Source organism: Microcebus murinus, chromosome 16 (genome assembly GCF_040939455.1).
Source record: "Microcebus murinus isolate Inina chromosome 16, M.murinus_Inina_mat1.0, whole genome shotgun sequence".
In the NCBI taxonomy this organism is placed as follows: domain Eukaryota; kingdom Metazoa; phylum Chordata; class Mammalia; order Primates; family Cheirogaleidae; genus Microcebus; species Microcebus murinus.
Window position 1 is genome coordinate 55,471,825 of NC_134119.1, and position 19,085 is coordinate 55,490,909.

Consider the following 19,085-nt stretch of genomic DNA (forward strand, 5'->3'; position numbering starts at 1 on the left):
TGGCCTGTTATCAGCTCTTGTTCCTGTAGACAGAACTCTAGTGCCTCAGGTGGTAGGTGGACCCTGGTACCTCCAGGTGTGTCCTTTTCTCCCCTTCAGTGAGGGCTAGTCTAGGAGAGAGTCTGTGCGGAGCTGGGTTGGGCTGCCGTCAGGCACCAACAATGTCGTTAGCAGGGGTCAAAGTTCTGTTCTCTGCTTCCAGGCAAAGCTGACAGTGAGGGGCTGGAATAGCCCCACTCAGTCAGAAAGTCTGCGTGTGGGGGTGGGGCTGTCTGAGACTCGCACTCTGGAGCGGGCCTGGCCTCTTTCCACCCTCCCCAACTCCACGGCTACTCCTGGGCCTCTGCCAGCAGGCCAGACCACACGCCACCAGGCCTCCCCTGGGGTGAGGGTTGCCTTCTAGAACGCTGATCTGCCCCTAAAGGCACACACACCTCAGTAGGCTGGTCACAAATATCCTTTCTCTGCCCCAGGCAATGCAAGGCCTCGATGCACAGAATGGGGTCTGCAGGTCTGACCACTGGGTCCCAGAGTTCAAACTATATCCCCACCAGGGAGAGCAGTGCCAGTCCCAATTCACCCACATGCAGCCCACGCTGGGTCTATGTCTCTCAAGCTCAGGGTCTGCCCCTTCCTCCTGGGATCACCGTGCCAGCAGCACCTGGGAGGGCTGGAGGGTAGGGAGCTCACAGTCTGTGTTCCACTTAGTCAGCTGTGGGGCCCCAAATGGGAAGGTCCCGTTCCCTGTAGGTGCCTCCTGCTGGTGGCTATATTGTCTCTCTGTCCCTCTGGGCAGCCGTGGGTAGTGTTGGGGGAGGGGACGAGGAGGCAATATGGAGTCTGCCTCGCAGCTTGGGTCTGTGCACATGGAGGTGCCCCAAGGGAGTTCGGATCCTGTTGTCACGTCCGCTACTGGCTTACCACTCACTGGCAGCTGTCATCGCTGGGCTGGTGTCTACAGGTCTCGCCACTCACTGGGGTGCCCACCAGCAGTCCGGGATGCAGTGGAGAAGAAATGGCCGATTCACGTACACTTCCCGCTGGTCTCCGGGCTGCTCCGGGGGTCCCAGCTTTCAGATCTCCTCCGTGACCTCCTCCTATGGAGTCTCCCGTGGTCTCGTACTCCTCCTTCCGACCCTCCTCGGATATAGGCGGGCAAGGAGCGAGGGAAGGGGTAGAGGATTTTTTTCTTCTTCCCATTTCTTTAAAAAACCCACACGAAAAACACACACACACACAACCGACGTTTGTTCCCAAGTAGAAACATAAATAGGGCAGGATAGAACACTCTGTCCTTCTCTCTTCCAAAGTCAGAAAAGGAAAAGGAGACGCAGGGCTCGGGGCTGGGCCCGCGGGGCCTTCCGCAGCGGTGCGCAGGAAGGGCGGCTGGGACGCGCGGGTGCGTGCGGCGCGCGGCTGCCGCGGGGACAGAGGCAGCGCGAGGGCGGGGGTCATGCGCTCGCCCCCCCAGTAGGGGGTCCAGCTTGTCGAGTCCGGGGCGCCCTCTCCGAATCCTGGGCTCCCTCCGGGGGGTCCCCGGGGGCAGTGCCCTCTCCGCGTCCCGGGCGCCCAAAGGAGGGTCCCGGGCCGCGCACTCTCCGAGTCCGGGCGCCCGCGAACCCCCCCCCCCCCGGGAGCCCGCCCCTCGGGAGGGCGGCCGCGCATGCGCGCCGCACGCCGGCTCAGTACGCGGGCAGCTGGTGCTGGGGCAGCAGCTGGCAGCCGGTGTTGACGTGACTGGGGACTTTCTGCTTGAGCTGCGCCACCTGCTCGCGCAGCAGGCTCGCCGTGGAAGCCAGCTCCGTGTTCTGGCTCTTGAGCGTCTTCACTTTCTCCTCGAGGCGCGAGATGCGCTCCAGCTTGCGCTTGCGGCACTTGGAGGCGGCGATGCGATTGCGCAGCCGCTTGCGCTCCGCCTGGATGCGATCCTGCGTGTCCATGTCGATGGGCGACAGCGGCGGGCTCTCGCCAAAGCTCGGCACGTCGGGCACCGTCTGTGGCTCATCCTTGAGCGCGGCCAGGCGCGGCGGCCCCAGCGCGCCCGGGGGTGGCGGCGGCGGCGGGAAGGGCATGGGCTCGGCGGCGAAGGCGACCATCGCCGCCCGCGTAGCTGCTCAGGTTCACGTAGACGGGCGCCTCGGGCGCGGCGGCCAGCTTGCCGGAGGGCGCGGAGCCCGCCGCCGTGCCCGAGGGGCCCCCGGCGGCGGCGGCGGCAGCGGCGGCCGCGCCCGCGCTGAGCTGGTTCTGCTTGTGCAAATCCTCCAGGGCCTTGACAAGGCCCTCGGCGAACTCCTGCTCCTCGCTGGCCGCCACCTTGGGGTAGAGGAACTGCGTGCTGGTCGGCGTGGTGGTGACCAGCCCGTTGGACTGGATGATGAGGCGCTCGAGCTCCGGGGAGGCGAGCTTGAGCAGCCCCAGGTCTGGGGAGGCGAGCAGGCCGTCGGGGGGTGCGGTTCTGGGGGCGCCGGAGGCGGCGCGACCCCCAGCTTGAACGCCGCCGGCCACCTGCTCGCTCAGGCTCAGCGTCAGCGCGTCCTTCTTCATCATGCTGCTGGCCGCTGCCGTCAGGGACGCCCCGGGGAACAAGCGGCCCGGGGACGCGAAGCTGCTGGCGCTGCCACTGCCGCTGTAGAAGGGTGTTTCCATCCTCCGCCTCCCCCCGCCGCGCCGGCCCTGCCCCGCGGCGTGGGGGGGGGCGCCCCCCCCCTGCGCTTGGCTTTGCGCCCGCCCAGGCCAAGGCCGCTGCCCGGCCCTCCGCTGGCGGCGGCTCCCATAATTTCTTAATATCAAATAAAAACACTATTTTGGTAATTTTTGTGGTTGTAATTCTGTTGCTTTACAACCACTGAACATTTTGCACGTCCCATATTAATGTTTTACGTGCCATATTTAGCTTAGAGACACAAGGTAACAAAATTTAGTATATTCATTGGAGTTAAAAGGCCAAAGACCATGATTACTGATGAATATGTCAAATAAATAGACATTCCGAAGCCCGTTTTCCTGAAAACAGTCACAAGACAGAAAAAAGAGCATGAGAGCCCTGTATATTCAAGAAATGGGCAAAGCCTACAGAGACATTGGATTATGTGAAGAAATCTAATGTCTTAGGGTTACCAGAAGGGGATGAAGACAACACTCACAGGTTGGACAAACTATTTGAAGATATAATAGAGGAAAATTTCCCAGGCCTTGCTAAATATCTCGATATACAGGTTCAAAGCACAATTGACTCTGGGAGATTCAATGCAAACAGGAAGAGTCATGACAAGCAGTCATCAGACGGACCAAAATATCAACTAAAGAGGCCCTTCTAAGAGCTGTAAGACGAAAGAAGCCAGTAACATACAAGGGAAAGCCAATTCGCATAACACCAGACTTCTCTAATGAGACTTCACAAGCAAAAAGAGACGGGAGCCCCATTCTCACTCTTTTGAAGCAAAACAATGCCCGGCTTAAAAATCTTATTCCCTGCAAAACTAAGCTTCGTATATGAAGGAGAAATAAAGACATTTCCAGACAAGTAACGCCTCAGCGAATTTACCAAGACAAGACTAGCCCTACAAGAAGTACTCAAAACAGTGTTACGCATGGAACATCAAAAATAATAACCCACGAATATAAAAACAAAAAACCCCAAAGATATTACAATTGCTCAAGACAGAAATCATAGCAACAACATCAAACCCAACAGAATGAACAGAAATCTACCTTACCTATTAGTACTCTCAATAAATGTGAATGGCTTAAACTCTCCACTCAAGAGACATAGGCTGGCTGAATGGATAAGAAAATACAGGCCAAGTATATGCTGTCTTCAGGAAACACATCTGACCTGCAAGGATTCATATAGACTAAAGGTAAAAGGGTGATCAGTATTCCAAGCAAGTGGAAACCAAAAGAAGCTTGGCGTTGCCGTTCTAATTTCAGACGATTTAGTTTTTAAACCAAAAAAAGTAGTGAAAGACAAAGAGGGTCATTATATAATAGTGAAGGGCACAGTTCAACTAGAAGAGATAACAATTTTAAATATATAGGCACTCAAATTAGGTGCACCAAGATTCATAAAGCAGCCCTTACGGGATCTAAGCAAATGGATCTATAGCAACTGCATAATTACCAGAGATTTCAATACCACACTGAGGGCACCACACACATCCTCCAAACAAAAAATAACGAAATAATGGACTCAAAACTCTAGAACCATTGGAACTGACTGACATTTACAGAACATTCTACCCCAAATCCACTGAATATACATTCTTCTCATCAGCACATGGGACATTCTCTAAGATTGACCATATCCTAGGACACAAAGTAAACCTCAAGAAATTTAAACAAATAGAAATCATACCATGTATCTACTCAGATCAGAGTGGAATAAAAGTAGAAATCAACTGTAACAGAAACTCACCTTTCTACAGTAATTAAACAATCTCCTACTAAATGATAACTTCATAAATGTAGTAATAAAATAACTAACTAAATAAATAATAATAAATAATAAATCAAGATGGAAATTAAATAATTCTATGAAGAAAATGACAATGGAGAGACAAGATATCAACTCCTCTGGGACACAGCTAAAGCAGTTCCGAGAGGAAAGTTTATCTCCATAAATGCCTATAACCAAAAGTCAAAAAGATCACAAATAGACAGTCTAATGAAACGACTCAAAGAGCTGGAAAAAGAAGAACAGACCAGCCCCAAACCCAGAAGAAGTGAAATCAACAAGATCAAATCAGAACTAAACCAAATTGAAAACAGGGAAGCATTTCAGGACATTAACAAACAAAAAGTTGGTTCTTTGAAAAAATAAACAAAATTGACACGCCACTGGCTAAGCTAATGAAAAGTAGAAAAGAAAAATCACTCATAAGCTCAATCAGGAACAAAAAAGGAGATATCACAACTGATCCCAAAGAGATAAAAGATACAATGTATGCTTCCTCTGCTTCCTCTGCTGTCGTTGTTCTGGTTGGTGCACCGAGCTCCGCGGCTCCGAGAGCCGGTCCGTCCCTTTCCCGTCGCCGCCATGAAGTGGATGTCCAAGGAGGACCACTCACTGGAACACAGATGTGTGCAATCCTCGAAGATCCGAGCGAAATATCCTGACCGGGTTCCAGTGATTGTGGAAAAGGTCTCAGGCTCTCAGATTGTTGACATTGACAAACGAAGTACTTAGTTCCATCTGATATCACTGTGGCTCAGTTCATGTGGATCATCAGGAAAAGGATCCAGCTTCCTTCTGAAAAGGCTATCTTCCTGTTTGTGGATAAGACAGTCCCACAGTCCAACCTAACTATGGGACAGCTTTACAAGAAAGAAAAAATGAATATGGATTCTTGTATGTGGCCTACAGCGGAGAGAACACTTTCGGCTTCTGAGGGCCAATGCTGGGCTAGGTGCACTGTTCCTGCTTGTGTATCTCGTAAATAGCTAGCCATTTTCAGTTGTTATACCAGAGCCTCTCCACAAAGACCTATTAGTGCCATTGTAACTGGATTTATTTCTTAATATATGGGAAGGTTTTGTTTCCTTAGACTAGTAAATCATCATACAGAGTTTTATTTTAAGTTTTTCCTTTTGTGCATTATCTTCATGGCTATACTCTCCAGGGAACTTGTTCTTCTGGAAATCATATTTAATGATTACACTGGGGAAAAGAATCCCTTTTCAATAAATGGTGCTGGGAAAACTGGATAGCCACTTGTAGAAGGCTAAAGCACGACCCACACCGTTCACCTCTCACAAAAATCAACTCACGCTGGATAACAGACTTAAGCCTAAAGTATGAAACTATCAGAATTCTAGAGGAAAAAGTTGGAAACACTCTCCTAGACAAGGACTTAGGCAGACTTAGGGTTAGACTCAGGGTTTAGTGTTCAGTTTAGGGTTGGGGTGAAGGTCAGAGATAAAAAGAGGGGTAGAATTTTGAGCTAGGTTTAGGGTTAGGGTTAGGAAGGGCTGGGCTAATGTTAAGGTTAGGGATACGGTGAAGGACATAAATAGGGAGCGGTTTAGGGTTTTCAACTAGGGTAAGGGTTGGGGTTAAGGGCTGGGCTAGGGTTTGTATTAGGGTTAGGTTTAAGGGCTGGGTTAGGGTTAGGGGTTAGGGATAGGGTTAGGGTTAGGGTTAAGGTCAGTGTCAGGGTTATGCTTAAGGTTAGCGTCAAGGTCAGGTTCATCGACAGGTTCAGGGTCAGCGTCAGGGTCAAGGTCATGGTTATCGTTAGGGTCAGGGTCCTGGTCAAGGTCAGAGTCAGGGTCAGGGTCAGAATCAGGGTCAGGGTTAGAATGAGGTACAGGGTCAGGATCAGGGTCAGGGTTAGGGTTAGAGTAGGGTTAGAGTTATGGTTAGGTTAGGGTTAGGGTAGGTTACGATCTGGGTTATGGTTAAGGTTAGGGTTAGGGTTAAATGCAGAGCTAGGCTTAGGGTTAGGGTTAGGGGTTAGGGTTAGGGCTAGGTGTTAGTGTTATGGTTAAGGTCAGGGTCTGCGTCAGGTTCAGGATCAGTGACAGGGTCATGGTCATGGTTAGGGTCAGCATCAGGGTCATGTTTAGCATTAGGGTCAGGGTCCTGGTCAAGGTCAGAAGCAGGGTCAGGGTCAGAATCAGGGTCAGGTTTAGGGTAAGGATCAGGGTCATGGTCGGGTTCAGAGTTAGGGTTAGAATAGGGTTAGATTTATGGTTAGGGTTAGGGTTAGGGTTAAATGCAGAGCTAGGGTTAGGGTTAAGGTTAGTGGTTATTGTTAGGGTTTGGTGTTAGGGTTAGTGTTAGCATACAGGTCAGGGTCAGGGTTACGGTTAGGGTCAGTGTCAAGTTCAGAGTTAGCAACAGGGTCAAGTTCATGGTTAGCGTCAGCGTAAGGGTCAGAGTCATGTTTAGCGTTAGGGTCAGGGTCCGCGTCAATGTTAGAGCCATGGTCAGGTTCAGAATCAGTGTCAGGGTTTGGGTAAGGGTCAGGGTCAGGGTTAGGGTCAGGGTCAGGTTCAGGGTTAATATTAGGGTAGGGTTAGAGTTAGGGTTAGGGTTACGGATACGGTTAGGTTTAGGGTATGGTTACAGTTAGGGTTATCGTTAAGGTTAGTGTTAGGGCTAAATGTGGAGCTAGGGTTAGGGTTAGACTTTTGAGCCAGCGTTAGGGTTAGGGTCCCATATCAATATCCTTAGAACGAACATTATGTTTGATGTATGAATATGACGAGAAACTACGAACACTGGTTCAGTAGTGAGGGAAACCCAAGTTTCCTATCAATACACACTGTCACTCTATATGTAACTGTAAATACGTATCTTTTGATTATCTTTATGATGTAACTCATTGAATCTTAGCGTTGTTTTCCAATAACTCTATGCACTGATTCCGTTTTTTGAGAAAAGCAAGTGTGTTAGTAATGTACATTGAGGCTTCCTTTGTAAGTCACTGTAAATATTTACTTTTGGAAGTTATATATGTCATTTCTCATTGTGCCTTATTCCTGTTTTTCTATGAAACTCTACACACAGCTTCACTACTCAATGCAATTTCTCACTTCATTGTGAACTCACTCTAAATATTGCATTTGGAAATTCTTTATGAAAGTGTACGCTGTTACTCTGTCCGATTCACAGGCCATTATAAGCACTTATCATTCAGAGGAAGCAAACATGTAGTCAACGTATTGCTAGGATAGTGTCAGCTTTAGAGTTTGGGTTTCGCACTAGGGTTAGGGTCAGAAGCAGGGTTTCGTGGTAGCGCCAGGGGAATGGTTACGGTTAGGTTTAGGTTTGGGGTTCAGGTAAGGGTTAAGGGCTGAGCTACGATTAGGGCTAAGGTTTTGAGCCATGGTTACGCATAGGGTTCTTTATGGAGATCCTTAGAGAGAAACTTATGGTTGTTTTACGAATGTGAAGGCAAACTATAAACACTTGTTCAGTTGTCTGGGAGACACAAGTTTATAATCAATGCACATTGTGACTTCTTTGTGTAACTGTAAATATGTGTCTTTATAATATCTGTATGATATAACTTATTGAAACTTAGCCTTGTTTGCTAAGAACTGTATACACTGCTTCCATTCTCAGAAACTGCAAGTGTGTAAGGAATGCACATTTTGGCATCTCTGTGTAAGTCAATGTGAATATTTTCCTTGGGACGTTTTTGTGTAATAACTTATTGTACCTTAGGTGTGTTTTCTACGAAACTCTACAAAATGCTTCATTCCTCAGAGAACAGCAACTGCATTATCAATGCAAATTCTCATTTCTTTGTGTAAGTCACTTTAATTTTTGGCTTTTGGAACTTCTTTATGAAGTTATAGACTTATAACTTCATGGTCAGCATCAGGGTCATGGTCATGGTTAGCGCTAGGGTCCAGGTCCTGGTCAAGGTCAGAGCCAGGGTCAGTGTCAGAATCAGGGTCAGGGTTAGAGTAAGGGTCAGGGTCAGGATCAGGGTCAGGGTTAGGGTTAGAGTAGGGTTAGTGTTAGGGTTAGGGTTAGGGTTAGGTGTTAGTGTTACGGTTAAGGTCAGGGTCTGTGTCTAGGTCAGGGTCAGCGACAGGGTCATGGTCACAGTTAGGGTCAGCGTCAGGGTCAGGGTCATGTTTAGCGTTTGGGTCAGGGTCTGGTCAAAGTCAGAAGCAGGGTCAGAGTCAGAATCAGGATCAGGGTTAGGGTAAGGGTCAGAGTCATTGTCAGGGTCAGGGTTAGGGTTAGAGTACGGTTAGAGTTAGGGTTAGGGTTAGGGTTAGGTGTTAGGGTTAGGGTTAAGGTCAGGGTCAGGGTTAGGGTTAGGGTTAGGGTCAGCGTCAAGGTCAGGGTCAGCGACAGTGTCAGGGTCATTGTTAGTGTCAACGTGTCAGTGTCATGGTTAGCGTTAGGTTCAGGGTCAGGGTCAAGGTCAACGTCACGGTCAGGTTCAGAATCAGAATCAGCGTTAAGGTAAGGGTCAGGGTCAAGTTTAGGGTCAGGGTCAGGTTCAGGGTTTGGGTTATGGTTGGGTTATATAAGTCCAATAGTTGGCTGCCTGGGTAGGCGTCCATAGCAGGGTTATCATAGCTAAAAACAAGGTCAAAGAATTCAATGGCTGTCCTGTCTCTCGAACCAGCTTGGAAGCAATCTCAGTAAGTCTCAATCTGACTCCAAGATGGCAGCAGAGCTTGTCTAGTTGTCCTCCTAACTGGAGGTTGCTGGTCGACCTGTAGCTTCAGTTTCTTCATCGTGTTTTCTATGGAAGGATCCTGCCTGGCTTACCAGCCTCTCCGGTAGCCAGCACGGGCCTTCAGCATCTTGTTGAAATACACAAACATGACCTCGACTCCAAATAAGAACTGGATCCAATCCTGAGCACTGGCTAGTCAGTGGGTCCTTCCACAAAACCAACGGCGTGTCTTTGTTGGAATTAGTACACCAAAATCGCTGGGCTGCTGAATGATCTTCTTTGTCCAAAATTAAAAAATTTAAAATAATGAGATCATGGTTTAGATAATTCTGGGGGGTGAGGTGGTACAGTTCCCCCTTTTTTATTTTCAAAAGTTGATATTTGAGAGTCTAGTGGGCACGTTCTACAATGCCTTGTCCTTGGGCGTTACAAGGAGTTTCTGTTTTATGATTGATCCCCATTTTCCGTAAGAATGTTTGAAATTTGTTACCCGTGTATCCAGGGTCATTGTCTGTTTTTATACATTTAGGCTGGCCCATTGATGCAAAGCATCGGAGGCAATGGGCTACACAATGTTTACCAGCCTCGCCTAATTGAAATGAGGCCATTAAAAATTCAGAATGTCTATGGTCAGATGAACATATTTTAATCAACCCAAAGAAGTAATAAACGTCACATCCATTTGCCATAAGTGGTTAGATAAAAGGCCTCTGGTATTACCATAATGGGGGACAGGGAGTAACTGAGAACAGGAAGAACAAGCTTTTACAATTTTTGGAACCGCTTCTCTAGTGATATTGAACTTTGCTTGAGAGCGCGGCTATTTTGGTTGTGCAAAGCATGGGACTGCTGTGCTAACTGCGCTTAACAAAATAAGAAGGGGTTTGGTTCTAGTGGCAAGATCTACAATTTCATTTCCTTGGTCGAGGGGACCAGGCAGGTGAGAATGAGCACGAAGGTGCCCAAAGAAACATCTTCCTGTACGTGAGTGAATGAGAGCTTGCAAGGCACGAAACAATTTCTGAACATTACTATTAGAAGTCCCAATAAAGGGCACATTCTCTATGACTTGGAGTGCCCGAATCACATAATGACTATCTGAATAAAGGTTAACAGGCGTAGCAGGGATGGCCTCTAAAGCTGAAAAAACTGCCTGCAATTCGACCTCTTGAGACGAGGAAGACCCAGTGTGCCAAGATTTAATGTCATTGTTAACTGAATAGACTGCATACCGTTAGAAAACCCATCTGTAAAAATCAGAACAGCATTGTCAAGGGGTACAGGAGACACTTGGCCAACAAAAATAAACGGATGTAGGCTAGCAAAATGTAACAACTTATCAGGGGTGTAATGGTTATCAATTTTTCCAGGGTAATTGGCCAGGGCTATGGCCTAGGAGTCACTATGCTAGAACAACCACTCCTGCTGCAGACTAGAAAAAGGAACACAAAAAAAGTGTGGCTCTTTACCTAGTAATTTGCAGGATTCTGAACGCAGCATATGGATTAAGGTAGCAACCATCTCATAATAAGGAGTTAGAACTTTAGAGGGATAGGAGGGCAAATGTAGCCACATTAGTGGTCCGCATTGATAGAGGACTGCTGTGGGAGTATGAGAGTTGTGTAAAACATAGCCAGCCCATTCCAAGTTATAGTTTACATAGGGAACATGTTGGCGGGACAATTCCTGTTCTACTAATTTTAAGGCTTGCCTCCAGTCAGAGGTTAATTGACGAAGAGAATCAGGATTGTTATCGCCCTGTAAGATGTCAAAAAGAGGCTTAAGGTCTCCAGTGGTAATTTTCAAATAGGGTCGAATCCAATTGATATCTCCCAGAAGTCTTTTGAAATCATTAAGAGTTTTTAAGCCATCTTTACGAAGTTGAATTCCTTGGTTAATAAAATGGTATTTATGTGGTTGGTATCCCAAATAACAATAAGGAGGGTGCCTCTGCACCTTTTCCCGAGCAATGACAAGGCCCTGTTTAATTGTGTTGTTTCATGATCAAAAACTTGCAGTAAGAATCCTTCATCTGCATAGGCTAAACAAATGTCATCCATATAGTGGATGATATATACAGTAGGATATTTGATTCTAGTAGCAAAGCATTGGCAACAAATCTTTGGCACAAGTTCGGGCTATACAAATAAACTCTCATAGCCTGCATAAAATCTCTTCCCGAAAGATTAACGGGTAGAGTAAGTCGAACATATGGTTGGAATTGTCCGGAATGTCCCTACTCATCAACACAGGTAAGCAATTCACTACTGTTCAGGATTACGGGCTTAGCCTATACCTTGGAGCAAACCAACGGCTTCCTGCTTGGGCCACAGGAGGGCCAGTGTTGCTCAGTGATGACAGGAACATCAGCTTCAGTATCTACAATTCCTTTAAATGCCTTGCCATTCACCCACAAAACCATTTCAGGCTTATTCCTAGTAATAGCATCCAGTAAGCATCTGAGAAGCAAAAAGCAGAGGGTACCCTGGCTTGTTGCGATTGTACTTTACCAAGGGATATCAAAGAAATCAAAACAAGCTGAGCAATGCGCTGGCCAGGATTGACAACAGAAATAGAGCTAGGAGAGGAGTACAAAACTTTAATTTCTCTTGTATAATCCTGATCTATAATTCCCAGTGTCACCAGTAAGCTTTTCAAAGTGATACTACTTCTACCTAATAACAAGCCTATAGCAGCATTTTGAATAAGAAGTTGTTGCATCATATTTTTTAGATTTTCTAATTCCTTACACGTTATGTGCCTGTTTCTGAGTATGCCGGGGGTTTAGACAATCCCGAATAAGATTTCAAAGATAAAAAGCGTCCAACCGGAACCTTCTCAGGTCCGTGGGCTGAGTAATAGTCCTGCAATTTAACTCTTACCTTCTTCCATGTATCGAAATTTACCGTTCCTTCCTCAGGGATCCAAAGACATACTTCTTCTACAAAACTTAAAAAATTTTCTAACTGCTTTTTTCCTATTTTAACACTGCGGGCCCGAAGCATAGTCTTCAACACATGTACAAACAGCATCCTACTAGTTCCTTGTCCCATAATTTCTTACTCCCATCAATTACACTCTCTGCCCAACTCACCTTTCTTTCTGTCACAGCCGGCCTTCCACGGGCAGCAGCCTTCACTGAATCCCCGTGTCACCAAGTACCACCGAAGGCCGTCTTGGAGAGAGGGTTCCCTATACGGGCCACCGCCTGCCGGTGCCAGCCGGCGACGTGCATCACCTGGAGTTAGGGGGCGAGGCTGAGAAATGAGGAGACAACAAATAGATGGGGACGGGAGGACGGAGTCCTTGGTGACTCCCGCGCCTCGTTTATTTCCGTTGCTGTATTTATACAGATAAGAACAAAGGAGAAGCGAAATACAAAGGAACAGGTAGTATATATCTTCATTAAACCAGAAAACAAAACAGTTCTTGTTCTTTCAAACTTACCTCACTTTGATAGCCCCCTCGCTTAAGCAGTTTTCTAATCTACAACTTAACTGTTTTCTGATATCAAAAAAGATACACTCAGCCGGGTGCGATAGCCCACGCCTGTAATCCTAGTACTCTGGGAGGCTGAGGCGGGCAGATTGCTCGAGGTCAGGAGTTCGAAACCAGCCTGAGCAAGAGCAAGACCCTGTCACTACTATAAATAGAAAGAAATTAATTGGCCAACTAATATATATAGAAAATTAGCCGGGTATGGTTGCGCATGCCTGTAGTCCCAGCTACTAGGGAGGCTGAGGCAGAAAGATTGCTTGAGCCCAGGAGTTTGAGGTTGCTGTGATCTAGGTTGACGCCAAGGCACTCACTCTAGCCTGGTCAACAAGCGAGACTCTGGACGGGCAGGCAGGGCGCTGTGTGGATCTGGCTGTGTCCACACACCCATGGGAGATGGGCATGCAGGGCGCAGTGTGTAACTGTCTGTGTCCACTCACCCACGGGAGACAGGCAGGCAAGACGCTGTGTTGAACTGGCTGTGTCCACTGACCCATGGGAGACAGGCAGGCAGGGCGCTGTGTGGAACTGGCTGTGTCCTCTCACCCACGGGAGACGGGCAGGCTGGGTGCTCTGTTGAACTGGCTATGTCCACACACCCATGGGACACAGGCAGGCAGGGTGCTGTGTGGAACTGGCTGTGATCACAAACTCACGGGAGACGAGCAGGCAGAACGCGGTGTGGAACTGGCTGTGTCCACTCACCACGGGAGACGGGCACGAAGGGCTCTGTGTTGAACTGGCTGTGTCCACTCACCATGGGAGACGGGCAGGAAGGGCGCTGTGTGAAACTGGAAGTGTCCACTCAGTCATGGGAGACAGGCACGAAGGGCTCTGTGTTGAACTGGCTGTGTTCACACACCCACGGGAGACGGGCAATCTGGGTGCTGTGTGAAACTGGCTGTGTCCACTCACCCACGGGAGACGGGCAGGCAGGGCGATGTGGTGAACTGGCTGTGTCCTCACACGAACGGGAGACGGGCAGGTAGTGCGCTGTCTCGTCCTGGCTGTGTTCACTCACCCACGGGAGGCGGGCAGGCGTGGCGCTGTGTTGAACTGGCCATGTCCCTACACCAACGGGAGATGGGAAGGCAGGGCACTGTGTTGAACTGGCTGTGTCCACTAACTCACAGGAGACTGGCAGGCAGGGCGCTGTCTGGAACTGGCTGTGTCCACTCACCCACGGGAGATGGGCAGGTAGGGTGCTGTGTGGATCTGTCTGTGTCCACATACCCACGGGAAATGGCCAGGAAGGGCGCGGTGTGGAACTGTCTGTGTACTCTCACCCACGGGATACGGGCAGGCAGGGCGCTATGTGGAAATAGCTGTGTCCACACACCCAAGGGAGACGGGCAGGCAGGGCGCTGTGTGGAACGGGCTGTGTCCACTCACCCACGGGAGACAGGCAAGCAGGGCGCTGTGTTTAACTTGCTGTGTGCACACACCCATGGGAGTCGGGCAGGCAAAGCGCTGTGTGGAACAGGCTGTGTCCAAACACCCACAGGTGACGGGCAGGTAGGGAACTGTGTGGAGCAGGCTGTGTCCACACACCCACGGGTGACGGGCAGGTAGGGCACTCTGTGGATATGGCTGTGTCCACTCACCCACGGGGACGGGCAGGCAGGGCGCTGTGAGGAATTGGCTGTGTCCACTCACCCACGGGAGACGGGCAGGCAGGGCGCTTTGTAGAACTGACTGTGTCCACACACCCACGGGAAATTGGCAGGCAGTGCGCTGTGTGGAACTGGCTGTGTCCACTCACCCACGGGAGACGGGCAGGCATGGCGTTGTGTTGAACTGGCTGTGTCCACACATGCACGGGAGACGGGCAGATAGGGCGCTGTGTGGAACTCGCTGTGTACACACCCACAGGAGACTGGCAGGCAGGCCGCTGTGTGGAACTGGCTATGTCCACTCACCAATGGAAGACGGGCAGGCAGGGCGTGGTGTGGAACTGGCTGTGTCCATACACCCACGGGAGACAGGCAGGCAGGGCGCTGTGTAGAACTGGCTGTGTCCACTCACCCATTGGAAACGGGCAGGTAGGGCGCTGTGTAGAACTGGCTGTGTCCACACACCCACGGGAGACGGGTGGGCTGGGTGCTGTGTTCAACTGGCTATGTCCCACACCCATGGGATATGGGCAGGCAGGGTGCTGTGTGGAACTGGCTGTGTCCACACATGCACGGGAGATGGGCAGATAGGGCGCTGTGTGGAACTGGCAGTGTCCACTCACCCACGGGAGACGGGAGGTAGAGTGCTGTGTGGATCTGGCTGTGTCCTCACACCCTTGGGAGACCGGCAGGTAGGGTGCTGTGTGGATCTGTCTGTGTCCAGTCACCCACGGGAGATGGGGAGGTAGGATGCTCTGTTGAATTGGCTGTGTCCACACTCCAACGGGAGACGGGCAGGCAGGGCGCTGGTTTGAACTCCCTTGTCCATTCACCCACTGGAGATGGGCAGGCAGGGCACTGTGTTGAACTGGGGGTTTCCACTCACCCACGGAAGACGGGCAGCCTGGGTACTGTGTAGAAATGGCTGTGTCCACACACCGACGGGATACAGGCAGGCAGGGCACTGTGTGGAAATAGCTGTGTCAACTCACCCACGGGAGACGTGCAGGCAGGGCGCTGTGTGGAACTGGCTGTGTCCACTCACCCACGGGAGACGGGCAGGCAGGGGGCTGTGTGGAACTGGTTGTGTCCAGTCAGCCACGGGAGACGAGCAGGCAGGGCGCTGTGTAAATATGATTGTGTCCACACACGCACTGGAGATGGACAGGCAGGGCGCTGTGTGGAACTGGCTGTGTCCACAGTCCCAAGGGATTCGGGCATGTAGGGCGCTTTGTGGAACTGGCTGTGTCCACTCACCCACAGGAGACGGGCAGGCAGGGCGCTGTTTGAACTGACTGTGTCCACTCACCCACGGGAAATAGCTGTGTCGACTCACCCACGGGAGACGTGCAGGCAGGGCGCTGTGTGGAACTGGCTGTGTCCACTCCACCAGGGGAGACTGGCAGGCACGGCGCTGTGTAGAACTGGCTGTGTCCACTCACCCACGGGAGATGGTCAGGCAGGACACTGTGTGGAACTGGTTGTTTCCACTCACCCACGGGAGATGGGCAGGCAGGGCACTGTGTAGAACTGGCTGTGTCCACTCACCCACGGGAGTCGTGCAGGTATGGTGCTGTGTTGAACTAGCTGTGTCCACTCACCCACAGGAGATGGTCAGGCAGGGCCCTGTGTGGAACTGGCTGTTTCCACTCACCCACGGGAGATGGGAAGGCAGGGCGCTGTGTAAAACTGGCTGTGTCCACTCACTCACTGGAGACTCGCAGGCTGGGCGCTGTGTGGAACTAGCTGTGTCCACTCACACACGGGAGACCGGCAGGCACGGCGCTGTGTGTAACTGGCTTTGTCCACTGACCCACTGGTGATGGACAGGCAGGGCGCTGCATGGAACTGGCTGAGTCCAATCACCCACTGGAGATGGGCAGGCAGGGCGCTGTGTTGAATTGGCTGTGTCCACACATCCACGGGAGACGGGAAGGCTAGGCGCTGTGTGGAACTGGCTGTGTCCACACACCCATGGGAGACGGGCAGACAGGGCACTGTCTGGACTGGTTGTGTCCACACACCCATAAGAGACAGGCAGGCATGGTGCTGTGTTGAACTGGGCGTGTCCTCACACCCACGGGAGATGGGCAGGCAGGATGTTGTGTGGAACTGGCTGTGTCCACACATCCACGGGTGAGGGACAGGCATGTCTCTGTGTAGATCTGGCTGTGTACACTCACCTACGGGAGACGGGCAGGCACGGCGTGGTGTGGAACTGGCTGTGTCCACACACCCATGGGAGACAGGCAGACAGGGCACTGTGTGGAACTAGCTGTGTCCACACACCCACGGGAGACGGGCAGGCAGGGCACGGTGTGGCACTGGCTGTGTCCACACACCCATGGGAGACAGGCAGAGAGGGCGCTGTGTGGAACTGGTTGTGTCCACACACCCACAAGAAACGGGCAGGCACGGCGCTGTGTTGAAGTGGCTGTGACCACACACCCACGGGAGACGGGCATGCTGGGTGCTGTGAGGAATTGGCTGTGTCCCCTCACCCATGGGAGATGGGCAGGTACGGCGCTGTGTGGAACTCGGTGTCCACACACCCATGGGAGATGTGCAAGCAGGGCGCTGTGTGGAACTGGCTGTGTCCACTCACTGACTGGAGACGGGCAGGCAGGGCGCTGTGTGGAACTAGCTGTGTCAACTCACCCACGGGATATGGACTGGCACGGCGCTGGGTGTAACTGGCTTTGTCCATTCACCCACTGGAAATGGGCAGGCAGGGCGCTGTGTGGAACTGGTTGTGTCCACTCACCCAATGGAGATTGGCACACAGGGCGCTGTGTTGAACTGGCTGTGTCCACTCACCCACGGGAGACGGGCAGGCAGGGCGCGGTGTGGCACTGGCTGTGTCCACACACCCATGGGAGACAGACAGAGAGGGCGCTGTGTGGAACTGGTTGTGTCCACACACCCACAAGAAACGGGCAGGCACGGCGCTGTGTTGAAGTGGCTGTGACCACACACCCACGGGAGACGGGCATGCTGGGTGCTGTGAGGAATTGGCTGTGTCCCCTCACCCATGGGAGACGGGTAGGTAGGGCACTGTGTGGCACTGGCTGTGTCCACACACCCATGGGAGACAGACAGAGAGGGCGCTGTGTGGAACTGGTTGTGTCCACACACCCACAAGAAACGGGCAGACACGGCGCTGTGTTGAAGTGGCTGTGACCACACACCCATGGGAGACGGGCATGCTGGGTGCTGTGAATTGGCTGTGTCCCCTCACCCATGGGAGACGGGTAGGTAGGGTGCTGTGTGGAACTGGCAGTGTCCACACACCCACGGGAGACGGGCAGGCAGGGAGCTGTGTGGAACTGGCTGTGTCAACTCACCCATGAGGGACTGGCAGGTAGGGTGCTGTGTTGAACTTGCTGTGTCCACACACCCACAGGAGAAGGGCAGGAACAGCGCTGTGTTGAACTGCATGGGTCCACACACCCTTGGGAGACGGGCATTCTGGGCGCGGTGTTGGACTGGCTGTGTACACGCACCCACAAGCGACGGGCAGGCAAGGCGCTGTGTGGAACTTGCTGTGTCCACTCACCCACTGGAGACGGGCAGGCTGGGTGCTGTGTGGAACTGGTTTTGTCCTCTAACCCACAGGACTCGGTCAGGCAGGGCGCTGTGTGGAACTGGTTGTGTTCACTCACCAACAGGAGACGGGCAGACAGGGCGCTGTGTGGAACTGCCTGTGTCCACTAACTCACTGGAGACGGGCAGGCAGGGCGCTCTGTGGAACTGTCTCTGTCCACTCACCAATGGGAGACGGGCAGGCACGGCGCTCTGTGGAACTGGCTGTGTCCTGACACTCATGGGAGATGGGGTGGCAGGGTGCTGTGTGGATCTGGCTGTGCCCACACACCCATGAGTGACGGGCAAGAGGGCGCTGTGTGGAACTGGCTGTGTCCACTCACCAGCGGGAGACTGGTAGGCGGGGTACTGTGTGGAACTGGGTGTGTCCCCTGAACCATGGGTGACGGGCAGGCTGGGCTTTGTCTGGATCTGTCTGTGTCCACTCACCCACGGGAGACAGGCAGACAGGGCGCTGTGTGGAACTGGCTGTTTCCACTCATCCAGTGGACACGGGCAGGTAGGGTGCTGTGTGGATCTCGCTGTGTCCACACACCCACGGGAGATGGGCAGGCAGGGCTCAGTGTGGATCTGGCTGTGTCCAATCACGCACGGGAGATGGGCAGGTAGGGCGGGTGTGGAAATGGCTGTCTCCACAAACTCACGGGAGAGTGGCAGGAAGCGCGCTATGTGGATCTGGCTGTGTCCACTCACCAACGGGAGATGGGCAGGCAGGGGATGTGTGGAACTGGCTGTGTCCACTCACCCACAGGAGACGGGCAGGTAGGGTGCTGTGTGGATCTGCCAGTATCCACACACCCACGGGAGACGAGCAGGCAGGGCACTGTGTGGAACTGGCTGTGTCCACACACCTATGGGAGATGGGCAGGCAGGGTGCTGTGTGGATGTGGCTGTGTCCACACACCCATGGGTGACGGGCAGGCAGGGCGCTGTGTGGATCTGGCTGTGTCCACTCACCCACGGGAGAGGGGCAGGCAGGGCGCTGTGTGGAACTGGCTGTGTCCACTCACCCACGGGAGACGGGCAGACGGGGGGCTATGTGGAACTGGTTGTGTCCAGTCAGCCACGGGAGACGAGCAGGCAGGGCGCTGTGTAAATATGGCTGTGTCCACACCCACTGGAGATGGGCAGGCAGGGCGCTGTGTGGAACTGGCTGTGTCCACAGTCCCAAGGGATTCGGGCATGTAGGGCGCTCTGTGGATCTGGGCGCGTCCACACACCCACGGGA

The 19,085-nt window shown here is 51.9% G+C and overlaps 2 pseudogenes; one reads left to right on the plus strand and one right to left on the minus strand.

Moving 5' to 3' along the window:
* Nucleotides 1-1,682: 1,682 nt before the first annotated feature.
* LOC142861169 (transcription factor JunD-like) lies at nucleotides 1,683-2,562 on the minus strand (annotated as a pseudogene).
* A 2,392-nt stretch (nucleotides 2,563-4,954) lies between these two features.
* On the plus strand, nucleotides 4,955-5,624 carry LOC109731219 (gamma-aminobutyric acid receptor-associated protein-like 2 pseudogene; annotated as a pseudogene).
* The last annotated feature ends 13,461 nt before the right edge of the window (nucleotides 5,625-19,085 follow it).